This window comes from Triticum aestivum, chromosome 2B (genome assembly GCF_018294505.1).
Source record: "Triticum aestivum cultivar Chinese Spring chromosome 2B, IWGSC CS RefSeq v2.1, whole genome shotgun sequence".
Lineage (NCBI taxonomy): Eukaryota > Viridiplantae > Streptophyta > Magnoliopsida > Poales > Poaceae > Triticum > Triticum aestivum.
In genome coordinates this window covers 63,370,681-63,388,680 of record NC_057798.1, presented here as the reverse complement: position 1 = coordinate 63,388,680, position 18,000 = coordinate 63,370,681, and positions in this window count along the sequence as shown.

Genomic DNA, 18,000 nt, shown 5'->3' with positions numbered 1-18,000 from the left:
TATTTTTTTATCAGAAGAGTGCTTTTGAGTTGATTCTTTTTGTAGAAGATTAATAAACAAATTATTCAGGTCGTCCAAATTTTTAAGAACTTTTGGAGTTATAGAAGTATTCGAAGTAGTCAGATTGCTACAGACTGTTCTGTTTTTGAGAGATTCTGTTTTCTTTGCGTTGTGTGCTTGTTTTGATGATTCTACTAGATCAATGATGGCGCGCATTGCTGCGCCCGTCTATTTATGCACTTTAATGTTAGAGATTGAAACAAATATATGTTGAGATTTACTGTTTTTCAAAGTAGTGAATTTTAATGTCGATTTGGTCAATTGTACATGTGGTGGGCATTTGTGCTCCTTTATTTGCTATGTAAGTTATACATAGTCCAGCAAAAGAGCTCTATAACCCCAGTTAGAATTCACTACTACATAGCTACAAATTATTGTGAAATTCATAAAGACAGACATTGCAATGCAAGTTCCTAAATGCCAACATTTGGTTCATAGATTGTTGCTTTGATCATGAAAATATGACATTTCGTTTACAATGCAGAGTTGATATTAAAAAAAAGAGGCATTGCTCATAACCCACTTAGCCCACAATGAACATAGTTAATAAAAAAATGCTATCTTTCTCATATAATCAATCTCCAAGGCCGCACTTTATCAGCAAGGATGGCATAAGCACCATACTACTATGACATTTTTCATTTGAGGGATGAGCTAGCCAAATTGACAGCGACCAAATGATTTACAAAGTTTGTGATGTCATAGACCAAACAGGCTTACATGTTCCTGGGCAAGTAGGCAGCTACATCAATCAGCCACGCCATTACAGACTTCTCGAACAATAACCAAATCAAATATTATCAAAGTAAAAAGACAACAGGAAGGAGAGATTTCTAAACATGGCGACAGTAACACAAATATACAACCAAAGCAAGCAAGCGTTGCCGCGCCCCTCCATTTGTTGCATAGAATGGTAGAAATTTCCACACGATATGAATTGAAAAAAAGTTAAATTTTCATGAAGTGAAATAAAAGGTGTGTTAACGTGCCCATGCCATCTATTTTCAAAAATAAATAAATAATCTTTAAGAAAAGTTAAATGCATAAAAAAGTCCAATAGTTTACATATACATTGGCTCAATATAGTGGTGAGGCATATTTATTTATATTACTCATGGTCTTTATATCACCTTAGTATCTACTAACATATAAATAGCAATATTCAAGGATTTTCCCACAAAGAATTCTGGTGATCTTTTTGTCAACTTCACTAACAAATCCAAATACATGTACGTATTTTAATATTTCAACAACAGTTCACTGTGTAACTTTTCTCACAAGTATGAGAACATCTTAATGGCAGAATAGTGGTTGTTTGTCCCTTCTATTCAGCTAAATCGGCAGAACTCTGCAGCAAATAGTACATCATCATGGTTCACTCTAAGAATCTGCTTTACTCCAAAACATACACCCTATTCTCCTATATATATGTCTGCAATCATTCTTATTCTACATGGTTAAAACCAGCACATCATAAGCTTGTAGGTTTTGAAGTATCTGAACCAGACACGTGAACAAAAAATATTTCCTGCGAGCATTATAACCATACCACAAAGATGGTTGTAGGAGCAAAGCCCTTGTGCCTGTCTAGTCAAACTAATTGTACTGAACTTCTTGACTCAAACATGGTTGCACTGTTTCAAATACTTGTCCAACATTCGCTGTCATTTTAGAGACCTTATCTTGGCTATGAGGTACCCATAAGAAATCATTGGATCCTCTAGTGGAGAGCATTTATCAACCTGATAAAAACATAAGTAAAAAGTTTCAAATCCATGTCAGGCTATATCATGTATTTATCCCAATTATGGACTTGTAGCAAGTGGAAATATCAAATATAAATTACTTACAAATACTTTGCTACTTTAGTATCCAAAGGAGGGACTCATATTCAATTAATACTCGATACAGTGCAGAATACATAGTACTAAGAAGTGAACTTCAAAGCAATATGGGAACAGAGTTAGATGGTTGTCTCTACCTTGGAGCATCATGTCAATGTTCCCTTCCCGAGAGCAATAAGGCAACATATAATTTATGCTGAGATCACTCACATGAACTGTATCTGCTTTAGCAATCATTTTTCTTTGATTGTTGTCTCAAATGTTGCACACCATACTTGTTCGGAGCTTCTTTTGATTCATCATATGTTATTTAGTTGTGCAAAAAAAATGTAAGTTGCTAGTTAATGCATAAAATGCAGATAAGGTAAACGTGTAGAGACAAGACAAAGTAGGGAAATATTAAACATCAAGGCTAAGACAACATACTGGACCAATACCTTCAAGACTAAGTGTCCTTTCTGTTAAAAGTATCAAGGTATTTGAGTATTTCTATCTTAAGATCATCCTCTCTTCCCATGACAAGCTCTGTGCAATAATCTGAATGTAGCATAAGAAATGAGAAGATTTAATATGAAATGTTGACTCAGATGCTAAGCAAGATTGAAAAAAGAGAGCTACAAGTTCAGGTAGGACTGCCTATATTAGACACAAGAAAATTATTCCCTTTGTTGGTTCCAACAAAAATGTGATATAATCTAAATGTAGCATATGAAATTCCCGTATTTGGTCATCGAAGAGGCAAAAGTCAACCAACACACGGAGCACTTGGATGAGGAATGCAAGGAGCAAAGTAGCAAATAGTCATGGGGCGTAGGCAAGACACGTAATGGTTTGTTGCCCTTGCGGCCAAGAGCGAACCTTACCGCAGCCTCTGCTTCGTCATAACCGCCGCCGGCCACTGGGGAGATGGAGAAGGCGAGTAGTGGACCTCCCTGGCGGAGGCGGCGATGTGGGATTCATGCTACCAAGATGAAAGGGCACATGGGCTGCCGCGGTGCTGATCCGCGGTTAGGATTGGAGACAGAGAGAGAGACCATGTGGCGCTATAGATCTTGGGGCAGCTAGCCGGCTAGGGTTGGGGTGGGGAGGCGCCGCAAAAAAGAAATGGGGGACATAAAGGAAGGAAAGAGGGGAGTCGAGAGATGGGTTCGCTCTTTTTTTCTTTTTTGATATAAACGACGGGTGGGTCGCTTATTCGGTTGTTTCCTCGTGTGGTCTCAATGGGCTTCAGTGAAAGCAACGGCCCAATTAACCACATGCCTCCAATTTTGCTGCGAGAGCAGCTTCCCATTTTAGTCGTGTTAAGTGTTGCGCTTAAAGTTTAATCAGTTGGCCATAAACTCCAACAAACGTACATCCGACGACTAAAAGTACTGATGGCCTAAGAGGGCTGCAAGAGTGCTTGGTTATAATATATCTAAATGGTTTTTTTGAAGAGTTTTTTCCATAGAAAAGTTGGAATACAGTAGATATAATGCAAAAATAAAATATGAATGGGTTTGCAACAGTACTTATAGTAGTGGTTTGCTTTCTTATACTAACAGATCTCACGAAGATTTTGTTGAGTTTTGTGTGATTGAAGTTTTCAAGTTTTGGGTGATCTTACGATGGATGAAGGAATAAGCATTAGCAAAAGGCTAAGCTTGGGGATGCTCGAGGCACCCCAAGATAATATTCAAGAAGTAGCAAGCAACTAAGATTGTGGATGCCCCCGAGTGGCATCCCCTCATTCTTCTAACAACCATCGGTAATTTACTTGGAGCTATATTTTTATTCGTCACATATTATGAGTTTTTCTTGGAGCGTCTTGTGTGATATGAGTCTTTGCTTGTTTTGCTTTGTGTTTTAATTCTTGAATCCTTGCTTGACACACCTTTTTGAGAGAGCCAAAAATTATGCTATGCTTGCTCCTATGCTTCCCTTAAATTTTTAGAACCATGGAATTGCTCTAGTGCTTCATTTATATCTTTTTGAGCATGGTGAACTTTGTTATTTTTGAAGAAATGCTCTCATGCTTCACTTAAATTTATTTGGGAGTCTTTAAATTTTTTGAGAAATTATCTCTTGCTTCACTTATATTATTTTGAGAGAGAAATATTATGTTCATGTTCTTCACTTAAAATTGTTTGAGCTTATCAAAAGCAACATATGAAAATAGTCCCAAAGTGATAGATATCCAAGAAGGATATAATAAAAACTTTCATGAAGATTAGTGGACAAATTAAATTTGATTCTTAGTAATGGTTTCGAGATATGATGATGTAATACGTGAGTCATGTTGACGAGTAATTGTGTTTTAGTAAGAATTTGATGTTAAGGTTTGTGATTCCCTATGCAAGCATAAAAGTCAATAGTTATGCAATGAAATTTATATCCTACTTGTGTTGCATTATTCGGTGTAACTTATGCTTAATGCTTTGATAGGAGATTTTTTGTTTCTTGGTTGGTCGCTTCTCAATCTTTTTGCTAGCCTTCATTTTGCACTAAGTATGATCACTACTTGTGCATCCAAAACCCTTTAAACCAGTTTTGCCATATGAGTCCACTATACCTACCGATATGCGGTATTTCCGTGCCATTATAAGCAAATTTGCATGTGCCATCTCTAATTTTCAAAATAAAATTCTCTTTTGTGTGCTCGTACTGCTCGCGGGCGGTGAGGGGTGGCCAATATTTTCCATGCTATATGTGTTATTCTCACGATGAGTGTTTATTCACTTGTCATCGCATGAGAGTACGGAAAAGGTATTATGGATGCCCAGTCCTGAAATGAAAAATGAATTTACTTTATGTTGTAAAATAACAAATTCCTTGGAAAGTGTTGGTATGGAGGGCACCCGTGGATACGGACAAGCTATGGAAAGTGAAAGTAATGGTGGAAAAATGAATAAACTTTATTTTCTGTTTGGGAACCGTCTATGATGTATCTAGCATGGAAAGTGTTGGGAGCTCTAAGTTGTTTTCGTTGGTGGGAAATGTATGTCTCCCAAAATATTTTTATCTCTCAATTTTCGCTTTGAGATGTGGCACCTCTACAAATCTCTGCTTCCCTTTGCGAAGGGCCTTTCTTTTACTTTATGAAAAAAATTATTTTTGAACTTGAGTCTCCGTCTTCTCTTATAAAGCACCAACTAAGGGGCACTATGATCGTATTTGAGCATTGGGTGTAGCTAATATTTGAGTGTATTTCATGAATGGATCAATGGTTGAGCATAATGGGCTAGGGATAACTTGTTTTAGTGTTGATATTTTAAAGACATGGTTGCTTGTTGGTATGCTTGAGTATTAAAGTCTTCATGTCAAAACTACACTATTTCTTTGAACCATATAAAAGTCCAAATGTCCATGCTACAAAGAAAAGATTATGTGATGAACATGTTAGGCGGCATTCCACATGAAAAATTCTGTTTTTATCATTTACCTACTCGAGGACGAGCGGGAATTAAGCTTGAGGATTCTGATATGTCTCCAACGTATCTATAATTTTTTTATTGTTCCATGCTGTTATATTATCATTCTTGAATGTTTTACAATCATTTCATAGTCATTTTATATCATTTTTTGATACTAACCTATTGACATAGTGCCCAGTGCCAGTTGTTATTCTCTGCTTGTTTTTACATCGCAGGAAATTAGTTCCAAACGGAGTCCAAACGCAGCGAAATTTTTTATGGATTTTTTTGGACCAGAAGACATCCAATGGGCCACGAAAGTACCTGAGGGGAGCTCCGAGGGGAGCAACCCACAAGGGCGCGCATGGGTGGGTTGTGCCCACCTTGGTGGCCTCCCGCACCGCCTCTTTGCTCTATAAATACCCCAATATTCCAGAAACCCTAGAGGAGTTGATGAAAATCAATTCCAGCCACCGCAAGTTCCAGAAACACCAAATCCAATCTAGACACCAGAATCGGCATCGTCTGGAAGGCTATTGCATGCTCTACTCCAACTACTTCGCCGACGCTCCACTGCACGACGACAAAGTATTTCAGCGCCGTTATTGGATGAGCCGAAAGCTTTTTCTCAAGATTGTGAATTCCATCCGAGAGTTCGACAGCTACTTCAAGTGCAAGAAGGATTGCACCAGGAAACTTGGATTCACCTCAATCCAGAAGTGCATGACAGCTATGACGATGCTTGCATACGGAGCTCCCGGTGATTCACTCAACGACTATGGGCGCATGGCCGAGTCCACGACCATTGAGTGTTTATACAAGTTCTGTAGGGCAGTGGTGGAACTGTTTGGACCGCAATAGTTGCGATCACCCAATGCGGAAGACACTGCACGGATCCTAGCACAGAATGCAGCAAGAGGATTTCCTAGGATGCTTGGAAGCATCGACTGCATGCATTGGAAATGGAAGAACTACCCATTTGCTTGGCAGCAAAGGCGCCAAAGGCGGTTGCAGTGTGGTACTTGAGGCGGTGGTCACACAGGACCTTTGGATTTGGCATTCCTTCTTTGGTATGCCAGGAACTCACAATGACATCAACGTGCTGCAATGCTCCCCTGTCTTTGCCAAGCTTGTTGAAGGTCATTCTCCTCCGGTGAACTTTGAGGTCAATAGGCGACACTACAACAAGGGGTACTATCTAGCTGATGGCATCTATCCGAGATGGTCTACATTTGTGAATACTATCTCAAATGATGTGCTAGGAGGCAAGAAGTCCCACTTTGCGAAGGTTCAGGAGGCTTGCAGGAAGGATGTCGAGCAGGCATTTGATGTGCTCCAATCTCGATTTGTGGTTGTCCGGTACCCTCCTCAGACCTGGTCGAAAGATCAAATGTGGGAGGTCATGACTTGCTGTGTCATTTTGCACAACATGATCATTGAGAGCGAGCAAGAAGAGATAGTGTTTGACATTGAACCATATTACAGCAGAGTCCTCTTGCACAAGTTGATCATCAGCTACTGGCAACCTGGACCGCCTTCCTCAACATGCGTCAGGAGATCCGAGACCCACAGGTGCATCAACAACTGCAGCAGGATCTGGTGGAGCACCTATGGAGGCTCAAGGACAACGCCTAGCTCGATGTGTGATGAAATATGAGTTTTTATTTGTTAAACTATATTATTATTATTGATTTTCTGTGAAGAACTATGTGATAAAAAATTACTTATGTTGAAGATATCGGGCCAAATTTTTGCCGAAAATGGGCCGAAAAGCGGCCACATTTGCGCAAAAAATGGACCGATATCGGCGCCTAGGGACGACGGCTGGATATCCAATAGCCCCTAAAACCGATCATACTGTTGGCTCGCCGCCAGGCGGCGATTTTTGTGCCTCCTGGGGGGCTAACGGCTGGAGATGCTCTTAGGAACTGGCAACAGTGACTTGACATTCCAATTGCACTTGCACAGGCAACAAGCAAGATATGATCCTCACAGCGAACCACTAAAAATAGTCCTGCCGCGTGGCAGGAATACATCACAGCAGCTTGACCTCATGGTGACCGAAGCTGTAACGTTGGGACTTGTGCTTGATCGTGCTTGATCGCTTGGAGGCTTCTCGTGCTGACAGCCCCGATAACCTCGACACCGGACAGCACCGCAAAGCTCTGAGCAGCTTTGGAGTAGCCCGTTGGATAAAGCTCCCCCCGCTCTGTTCCCCGGAACAGCCTGGCGACGCACAGCTTGCCGGAGCCCAGCGGCAGGAGGCGGCACGCCGTCGAGAGAGAAGATTCAGAACCATGGCTCGGCGCCTCGGCCGAACCCACGCTCAGCGCCGTTGGATGTAGCAGTACTTTCATGAGGATACGGCCATGCTAGGATTCAAATTTTATTGTTTGTGCTAATCATATAATGATCATTTGACTTGTAGACCTGCAGCAGTGCTCACCTTTCTTTAATCTGCATGTATTGGCACGTGCTCCCAAGTACTGTAGCACACTAGACAAACTTTGAGAATAAAAAACATATATGTTCAGCACTCTTCATATTCTCCTGTACAAATCGATGAATATAGCAAACATATTGTTTCTTGTGCTCATCCTCTGATTTTGCCAAAACTAAAGGCTTAATTTTGTCAGAAAAATATGTGTTCACGTTTTGTCAGAACAAAACTCATGTCTTGTCAGAACAAAATACTGAATTTTGTCAGTTAACTGACACGTATTCGTCTGAGGTGACACAAAATCAGTAAGACACCAAGAAAATCACTTTATGCCGAGTAAAACGAAGAACAAAATTTTCTGCAAAAAAGAAAAAAAAGAGGGAAAGAACAAAGTCAGAGCACCATACACATATTTTCGTGAGTGGGACTGTTGCAATCACACATAACGAGGTGAATAAGAAATAGTGAGCTGACCTGGTAGATTGAAGACGTATTGTATGTACCAATGCAAGGTTCATAATTTAATGCCTAGGGGGATCAGCAAACAGTAGGCTTTATTAGGCTGGTCATAGTGGGAGTAACATAGGTAGTAACATAGATGCTACATAAGCAAAAATGATGATGTGGCAAGTAGTTAATGAGGAGAGAGGCAAATAGAGTAACATAATATGTTACCATCACATAGCGGTTTCCAATGCATAATGAGTCTACAAAGTAATAAATGAAGACAACTATGCTACCACACCTATGACACTACTCACTATGAAGGTAGTAACATAGACTAGTAACATATGTATGTTACTAATCTAAGTTACTCCCCACTATGACCAGCCTTAGCAATGCTAATAGTCTATTAAACAAAGAGTTAATGACTCCTGCCATGAGTTTTGATGCACGCCGGACACAAATCCCAATAGATGGTGTGAGAGGATGTACGTGTTGAGCATGGGTTTGACTGCACCATGACTCCGTACAACATTTTTGCACGTCGTCGTTGTCGGGGAGCACGCCTCAGCCGGAGGCGGGTCGTCTTCCAGCACCGGTCGCATTTGGGCGAGGTCGGATGCGCAGAGCCTCCCGTCTTGGCACGAGAAGCCAAACCAGAGGTCGTGCTCGGCCCGGCCTCTGAACAGCAGTGGCGCACGGGCGGGCCTTGCTCCATGGCTGCTTGCGATGTTGTAGGAGCGCGTGCCGGCGGCCACCGTGGATATCCAGACCTGCGGGCCATCGTACACCGTGAAGGCATTGAATGCACTGGGGTTCGCTGCCTCCGCCGGGGAGTAGGTGCTCGGGTCGACATCGTGGTCAGGATAATCGAAGTCACACTGCGGTAGAGGGCATTGTGTGAGAGTTAGCCCTTGGGACGGCCGGAGATGAGAGCCTGGAAATGGTGCCACGGGAACGTCTCAGGCTCTTTGGCTATGACGTAGAGGTCGTCGCCGACGGTGAAGGAGATTGCGTTGAGGCGGCCGGAGGGACAATGAGGCGCCGTCGTAGAGGAGGGTGCAGCCGCCGTGATCCAATACTTGAAGTATTACAGGAGAAACATGACAACCTGGTGAAAACATATAAAAGAAGTGTGCGGATGTAATAAAATCCGAACAATTCTGTAGCTACTAAATGAAACAAGAGGTGAAAAACATCACAAAAATCAAACTCATCAGTGGTACGCGCCACTTCGAATGCAGTCTGGCATGGAGGTCGGTTGCAAGTAGATACTATGGGGGAAGCCTCGAAGAATCAGATTCAACCTTGGCCGCCCGAGACGACTGCAACTTGGAGCTGGTCAAGGTGCAGTCAAGGTTGAAGGCTAGTTCAGGGGCTACTCATGTTATCCCAGCTGAGGACCCCTAGGTCGGATCCTGCTTGGGCCACATTGAACGGCCCATGACGTGTTATACGAGGACTCCGGAAGACTTGCGGTACAATCCCTAGATATCGGAGCTGTGAAGGACTCCGCTTCTACCGGTAGCCGAATAGGATTTGTAACCCTGGGCCCCGGTATGCTATAAAAACTGAGGGTCGGGCTAGTTACAGAACAATCCCTTCGTACTTTACCTGTAGTTTGTACACACCCCCTATTGCAATATACATGAGCAAGGGTAGGGCATTACCTCTTCTCGAGGACTGAACCTGGGTAAAAACTCGCCTCCTGTTACCATCCGACCAATTCACCTCTATGGGATACCCCACCGATGGATATGTCAGAATCGTCTTCGACATTGTTCGTACTCAAAAATCACCTAACTACAACATAAAGACTTTTTTCGGTTTTGCCATATTATTTTGGTGCCATTGTTCTTGTGACAGTCTTCCGGTCAAAGCTTCTAAATCTTTAACTTATACGAAAATGAAGTGCATAATATACTACAGACTATTTTGTAAGGGTTATTTATCTAGTTTGATTATGTACGTTAGAATCACTCAACTTTCTTTCGACAAGTGGGGGATTATTTGCTTTTCTACAGCAATTGGTTGGTCTCCGGTTGTGGCAGTTTGCCGCCGCTGCAAAGAGCAGAGTTCAGTGAGGCGATGGCAACAGGGGGCAAACAATTGGAGGTTGTGGTTATGAAGATATTTGCTGCTATTGGTTGGTGCAGCTTCAAGCGATTAGGCGATGACCTGCTTTTGGTGCCAAAAATTACTTTTCATTTTCTTTGCCTTGCCTTATGTAAAAACTCTCTTTTTTTCTTTTGCGAGAGTTATACATACTAAATCAGATGCACCTTTTTCTGCGAGGATTTTGCACGTGATAAATATGATGTTATTCTTGGGGGCGTTAGCTTGATGTAGAGACCCGAAGATCAATATAATTACCCATTTTTGAGTTTTTCTAGCTAAATCGATGTACCACACCAGTAAGTCTAATTTGGTCTTATATTTTTATTTCAGCCTATTCACAGAATAATCTCCCACTTGTAACGTTGGAATTGGCTATTTTGTGATTCGTCTTCCCGGCAGAGCATGTTAATCATCCACATAGGCCAATTGAATCATGGGGAAAAAGTATACAATTACTAGAGTTTTCAGAAAGAAAAGGTACATAAATGCCAGACCATTGTTCAAAGAAGATAATAACAAGACAAATAACGACTGTGCAATGCCATGACATCTTTATACTCGGACGGGAAAACAAAAACAAAATGTTTGCAATACCAAATGAGAAAACATTGTCCTCAGAATGTCTGGTGGCATGTGAACCAAGCTCTTCAAAAGGCAGGAAGAATCATATGAGGAGGGAAAGGGATTCAGCGCAAGCCACACAAGGGCAAAGCAAAAGAAAGATGCAAAGCTAAAAGACACTGCTCCTCTCTCAGCCGCACCAGCAAAGGATAAGTGAAAGCAAGAGTAGATGATGCCTGCAGAATCTCTTGGGACCAAGTGGCATTCAACTGACCATGAGTCTTGTCGTCTCTTCTCTACCCTTTCATCAACCATACTAAAACAGTGCATCTGTCCATTTTATGTTAATAAGTTAATTACTTGTTAAGTATGGGAGCAAGTTACTCACAGTGGTTTGGAATTCACTGCATTTTTATTGGCTCTACCTTACTATTTTACCGACAGGTAATTAATTAGAGGCCATGGTTAGTGATGCAATCAGTAGACCAATCTGAATTTGGTGTGACTGCTTAGGCTTTATCTTTTGTTCTCAAACCTAGGTATGTGCTAAAGTTATGTCCTGTGATGACAATTAGTTATGCATGCAGAAAGCGTTTCTGTTTTCCAATTAACTGGACTCGAAGGTGCACTTTGAGCACAAGGAGGTGGACCGGGGTAGACATCTTGTCTTGAGAATATCTATCTGGTTTGTGGTTGGCTCTTTACGCAGACATAGCTTTCTTTCCAGCCACAAAACCTTTCCGGCCAAAAAGCATATAATAAGTATATATGAGCACACATAATAGAGAGCATATAATTTACATTTTCTAGTTCCCTCCATGAGACAAAAAAAAGGAAGAAGCAAAGTTTGATGATAGTTTTACATATTCCTCCCTCAGCCTCCTCAAAGTTGGAACGCAATTCTGACCATCAGTTTCTGCTAGTACAATATGGTAGTCAAACCCAATAAAAATTATATAATAAAAGACTTTTTCTTGAGGAAACATAAAAGTATTTCTTGAAACAAAAGCATACGTGTTAATCAACACACTTAATCACAGTACACATTCTTAAGGAAAAAATAGGTGTGGTCATTCCCTACAAGCTAAGTTTCTATAATAAAGTAAAAAGGAGAAAATCATTTAGGAATAAACTAAGTCTCTCTTGCAGAGGCGCACAATTTTTTTAGAAAGTCAAAACAGCCTTACTCGGATGTTCAAGCGGTATATAAAGTTGAGTTTGTTTACGAAGGCGGTAGTTTTACGGAAATCCAGCTCTCATCCCAAGCTCAGATACTCCCCATATTAATAGTAAATTCAAATAACACATTTAACAAATTCAAAAGGTTCTGAATTTTTTACATATGAAAGACGAGAGACTCTTCTAGATACTTGCAAATTTTCACACTAATATGACATAGGAGGAGCTCAGTACAAAAAAAAATATGGAGCTGGAATTTTGTTGCAGCTTTGGACATTTTTTAGCTCCGATTTTTTTGTACCAAGCTACTCGGATGTCATCTCGGCGCGAAAATGTGCAAGCACCTAGAAAAGTCTATAACTTTGATGTGTAATTTCTTTGGACTTTTTTAGTTTATTTGGTATTTCTTTTGAATTTGCTATTCACATGGGTGCAGATGCAGCCGAAGTAGCGGCTCTCGTTTCTATGGAAATTGCTTTAGAGTCCCAGAGCTCCAGTAAAGCCAGGTTTACCAAAAGTGTATTCGAAGCGCAATTTTTTTTTACATGTACATACAGGTAAGGTTAATGTACCTATACACATGTATTATTATTATTATTGCACCAAGCTACTCGGATGTCATCTCGGTGCAAAAAATTGCAAGCACCTAGAAAAGTCTCTAATTAATCTTTGATGTGTAAAAATTTCAGACTTTTTTTAGTTTGTTTGGTTTCTTTTTGCGGGTGTGTTTGGTATTTCTTTTGAAATCACTATTCACATAGGTGCAGATGCACCCGAGCTCCGAAACACCGCTCTCATTTCTATGGAAATTGCTTTGAAATCCCAAAGCTCCATTGAAGCCAGGTTTACCAAAAAAAAAAGGGGGAAATATATTCAAAGAGCCCAAAAAAAATCTGGATTTTTTTATATGTACATATAGGAATGGTCAATGTATTTACAAAGTTTTCATGTAATACATGTGTATATACAAGCGCAAAAGAACCTAAATACATAAATCTGATAAAAGAAAATAATAGTCACATTGTGTGGTAATAAATCCACATATTTATCTTTTTTGTGTGCGCACATGGTAAGTTATCTTCTAACGAAATTTTACACATATGTAGTGTATATGTACATATTGGATTTTGTACAGAATTTGTTGATACTTTTAAATATGTATTTCATATTTTTCCAAAAACGGGGGGTTCAATGGAGGTTAAGCTCCAAAGCACCTCACCCGTGGCTTTATTACCACTATATTTGATGAAACTACTTTCATTTTCAAAGGGATGCAGAGAAAGACGGAGCCGAAAACACATGAACAGAGTAGATTTTGGTGAGAGGCTGAGAAAACTGAATATTGGCATGCATATGCGGATGTCGTGCAATGTGTCAAAAGATAGTTTGGGAATAGATTCTGGTGAGATGATGTGTCGGCCTTAGCTTGTGCGCTTGTGATACAGGAACATCCTAGTGGCTCACGTTGCCTCACGATGGTTATCAAAAGAAAGAACCTTATCATTTCTCAACTTGATTCTGCCTGTCACGTGCATGCATCCACATTACAACGATGGCATGTACAGTCACACGACCTAACTACTTAATTTGCCGACACTCCCTCAATACTCACTCCGTTTTTATTTGCTTCCCAAATTACTTTTATTGTAAGTGAAGCTTTGATCAAATTTATAAACATATATACTAACATCAATACCATTAGATTTACCGGTGAATATATATACTTCCATATCATATGTACTCCCTCTGTAAACAAATATAAGAACGTCTTATATTAGTTTGCAGAGGGAGTAGTTGTTATTATAAATTTTTATAACGTTTTTATAAATTTGGTCAAACTTTATAAAGTCTGACTCAAGGCAAAAGCTAATATGCAGAGTGAATAAAAACATATGAACTATAGATGGTGGCCAAAGTACAGCCAGACAACATCAAGGCTGGAGTAACTAAACCCGCGGTCATCTCACAATCACACTCTCATCCGTAAACTATTTTAACTAGCAAGGAATATTAAAGAAATTAGTTACGGTCAACAAGATTATACCGCATTTCCAACCGATCAAACTACTTAAAGAACATTTTATGTGCTCAAAATAGCACTTGAATTTCTTGTGAATATGTCACTAAGATTTTGAATTCACAACAGGTATAGATACAATACTACAAGGAGTTGACAAGACATTGATTATGTATAGGAGATAAAACCTTGCTAGATTTTATATGCTGACCATTTTGCCTGTTAGGTAAATAGGTCAACATGTTAGTAAACAGGGAAAAGACTAAAAGCAATATGTTTGAACCACCCAAATCTATGAGTTGTACCGTAACCTTTTCAGGTTTTTTTCCCATCTAAAGTTCTAAAATTTGCCCAAATTTTTGTATCGATAAAAATGATAACTTTATTCATCTTGAATATTACTCAAATTTGACTAGAATAGAAAGGACAACACGTATGGTTAACTGTAACAGTTCCATTTTTTGAAAATGTTCAAGTTTCAACCAAATTTGAGTCAAAATTTCATAATTGCATTCTCTTAAATAACTAACTAGAGTAGGTTGAAAGATACTCCCTCTGTAAACTAATATAAGAGCATTCAGATCACTACTTTAGTGATCTAAATGCTCTTATATTTCTTTACGGAGGGAGTAATATTTTAATATACTTTTCAATTTTCAAAATACTGATAATTGATTATCTCTTAAACTGCACACAGATTTTGCTCAAAATTAAAAGGTAAAGTTAGTAGGATATTTGAAAGAGCGAAACTTCTGAGTGGCAATTCGGCCGTAAGAGCAAAATCCATGGCAATCTATAGCTATACCGAACAGGAGCGGCGTCAGGCCCCAGGCAGCCCTGGCCATCGTCTGGGGCGTGACGGACAAAGTATGCGCACACTGTATAGCACCGTAGCAGTAAGGCTGGCCTTGGTCGTCTTCACATCCTACTGGCATTGAGTGCACCACACATGTGTGGTTACATCAAGGACATATGTGTATTAAGGGTTTTTTGCGTCTTGGATGTAACTCTACTTATCATGGAATAAAACTCATTTTTCCCTCGCAAGAAAAAAATACGAGTGAAATCCATGACAAACTCTTCACACTTCACCCTAGTAAGGCCGAAGAATCCATGGCAAACTCTTGCGTGGTACTTGGGTCATATGCGCAAGAGCCATGAAAATTAATTGTGTGATGCATCTAAAGACATTCAAAGCAATGCGAAGAGAACTGAAAGGATCTTATCCGATTTCGTAGTGTGAACGTTGATATTTCTTTCTCTATGAAGTTTTTTTTAGGGAAGACCATTATGGCTAGCTTTATTGCAAATTAAAGCAGTAAAACATCATCCACAAGTCTGGAAACAAGACAGCCGGGTGGCTCGTCCGTCCAGCTACTAGAAACCTTATTACAAAAAATATGTTTAGCTAGCACATGCGCCGCATCATTACATGATCGAAAACAATGATTAAAAGTGACCTTCCCAATAGACGTAGCCGCATCCACACACTCCGCAAATATTGTCGTTGCAGTGTCCCACCATCTTGTTTGTCCAGTGCAAGCATCAATCACCATGAGGGAATCAGACTATGCTTCAACTCGAGAAAAACCCAGGGTATTGGCAAAAAACAGTCCATCGCGCATAGCCAACGCTTCCGTGGTCACCACGTCCGCTGCAAATTGGATATAGCGGCATTGGGCAGCCACAAAGTTACCTTTGTGATCCCTAATGACCGCCGTCGTAGCTCCAGTTCCCTCGTCCAAATGGAAAGACGCATCCACATTGACTTTCACAAAGTTCGGCTCTGGTTTTCTCCATGTATGCTCCTGTATTGCCCGGTTCCTACTATTTATCTGATGGTAGTTAGTCGCTATCACTAGGACGGAGAGTGGCCACCTTGTTGGTGAAGGTGGCGCTCCTCCATGCGTTAACTCACGCCTAACCCACCATAGATACCAAACTCCAACAGCCAGCACATGTTTCACATCAAGACTGGGTTTGAGAGGTAGTGCCCTGTCTTCCGCCAACAGTAGGTGTTCAAATATGATTGATCCCGAGCGATCAAATGTTATAGCTTCTTCGATTATATCCAGAATGCCTAGTCTCTGCCATAACTCGTGAGCATGTGTGCATTCGAAGAACAGGTGACGCACATCTTCCGCAGCCTGGTGACAGATCGGGCAAGATCCATTAGAGCCTACATGTCTGTTTGTGAGTATTGCTTTCAAAGGTATTATTCCGTGGAGAGCGCACCAACAGAAAATCTGCACCTTACGAGGGACTTGCAGTTTCCAAACTCTACTCCAGATTTCCGGTGTAGTTGAGCCAGACGGACATGCCCAAACATTTGCATGCTGCCGGTAAGTCTGAACCCATTGTGTGTGATAAGCTGATCGGACAGTAAAGACCCCTCTCCGATCAGGGTTCCAGGCAATAAAATCCTCAAAAGCTGCCGTACTCAAGGGAATTTGCAAGATCCTTTGGACGTCCACTGGGTTGAAGATAGAGCGGATCAACGCTTCATCCCATGCCCCGGTGTAAGGGTCAATGAGGTCGCTAACCGAAGAAAGGATAGACTGTCCCCTGCTCGAGATTACCTTCCTGTTAGGACTCGATGGTACCCATGGATCGGTCCATATTTTCACATGCTCACCGGTTCCAATTCGCCAAACATATCCCAATTTAAAAGTCTCTAATCCCTTCATTATACTCTGCCAAATGAATGAAGCCCCACTTTTTAGGGTTGCTTGGAGTAGGCTTCCATTCGGGTAGTACTTTGCTTTCAGAACCCGAGCACATAGCGACTCCGGATTGTTAATGAGACGCCAACACTGCTTAGACAGCATAGCCAAATTGAAGGAATAAAGATCCCTGAAGCCCATTCCTCCTTCATTCTTCGGGTAACAAAGTTTCCACCAAGTGTACCAATGCATTCTTTTATGATCTTCGTCATCACCCCACCAGAATTGAGCTATCAAATCCGTGATCTCCTTGCAAATCCCCTTCGGTAGGCTGAATACTGACATGGCAAAAACATGGATTGCTTGAGCTACAGATTTAATAAGTATTTCCTTACCACCTGTAGATAGTTGCTTCTCCATCCATCCTTTCAATCTTTCTTTTATTCTTTCACAGAAATATCGGAAGCAGTCACTCCTATCCGCTCCTACCATTGCAGGCAGCCCAAGATATTTGTCAGACAAAGCTTCAGTATCAATATGTAATAGTTGACAAACCTCAGTTTTTGTTACCAGAGGGGTGTTAGGACTGAAGTACACACTAGATTTTGATAGGCTCACCAATTGTCCCGAACTCTGACAGTAGGTATCCAGAACATGTTGTAAGGAAGCTGCATTTAGGACATCTGCGTTCATGAGAATGAGAGAGTCATCAGCAAATAAAAGATGTGATACTGATGGTGCATTTCTGCACACTCTTATTCCCTCTATGCCACCAGCTTCTTCTTCAAACTCCAATAAACTGGACAGACCTTCTGCACACAGTAGGAACATATATGGGGAAAGGGGATCACCCTGTCGAATGCCCCTCGTAGGTGTGAAAGACCCTGTTTCATGAGAATTAAATCTCACTCTGTAGCTGACCGAGCTTACACATGACATCATCATCTTAATAAATTGGCCGTGGAAACCCAAAGCTGACATCATATGACGAAGGAAAGACCATTCCACTCTGTCATATGCTTTATGCATATCTAACTTGACTGCACATAACCCTGTTCGACCAGCTCTTTTATTCTTGATCTTGTGTATACATTCATATGCAATTAGAATATTATCCGTGATCATCCTCCCAGGTACAAAGGCACTTTGGGTGGGCGAAATAATATCAGGTAGAATACTTTTCAAACGGAAAGCTAGCATTTTGGACACAATTTTATATAGGACATTGCATAGACTAATTGGACGAAATTGAGTTACCAACTCTGGTGTGTCCATCTTCGGG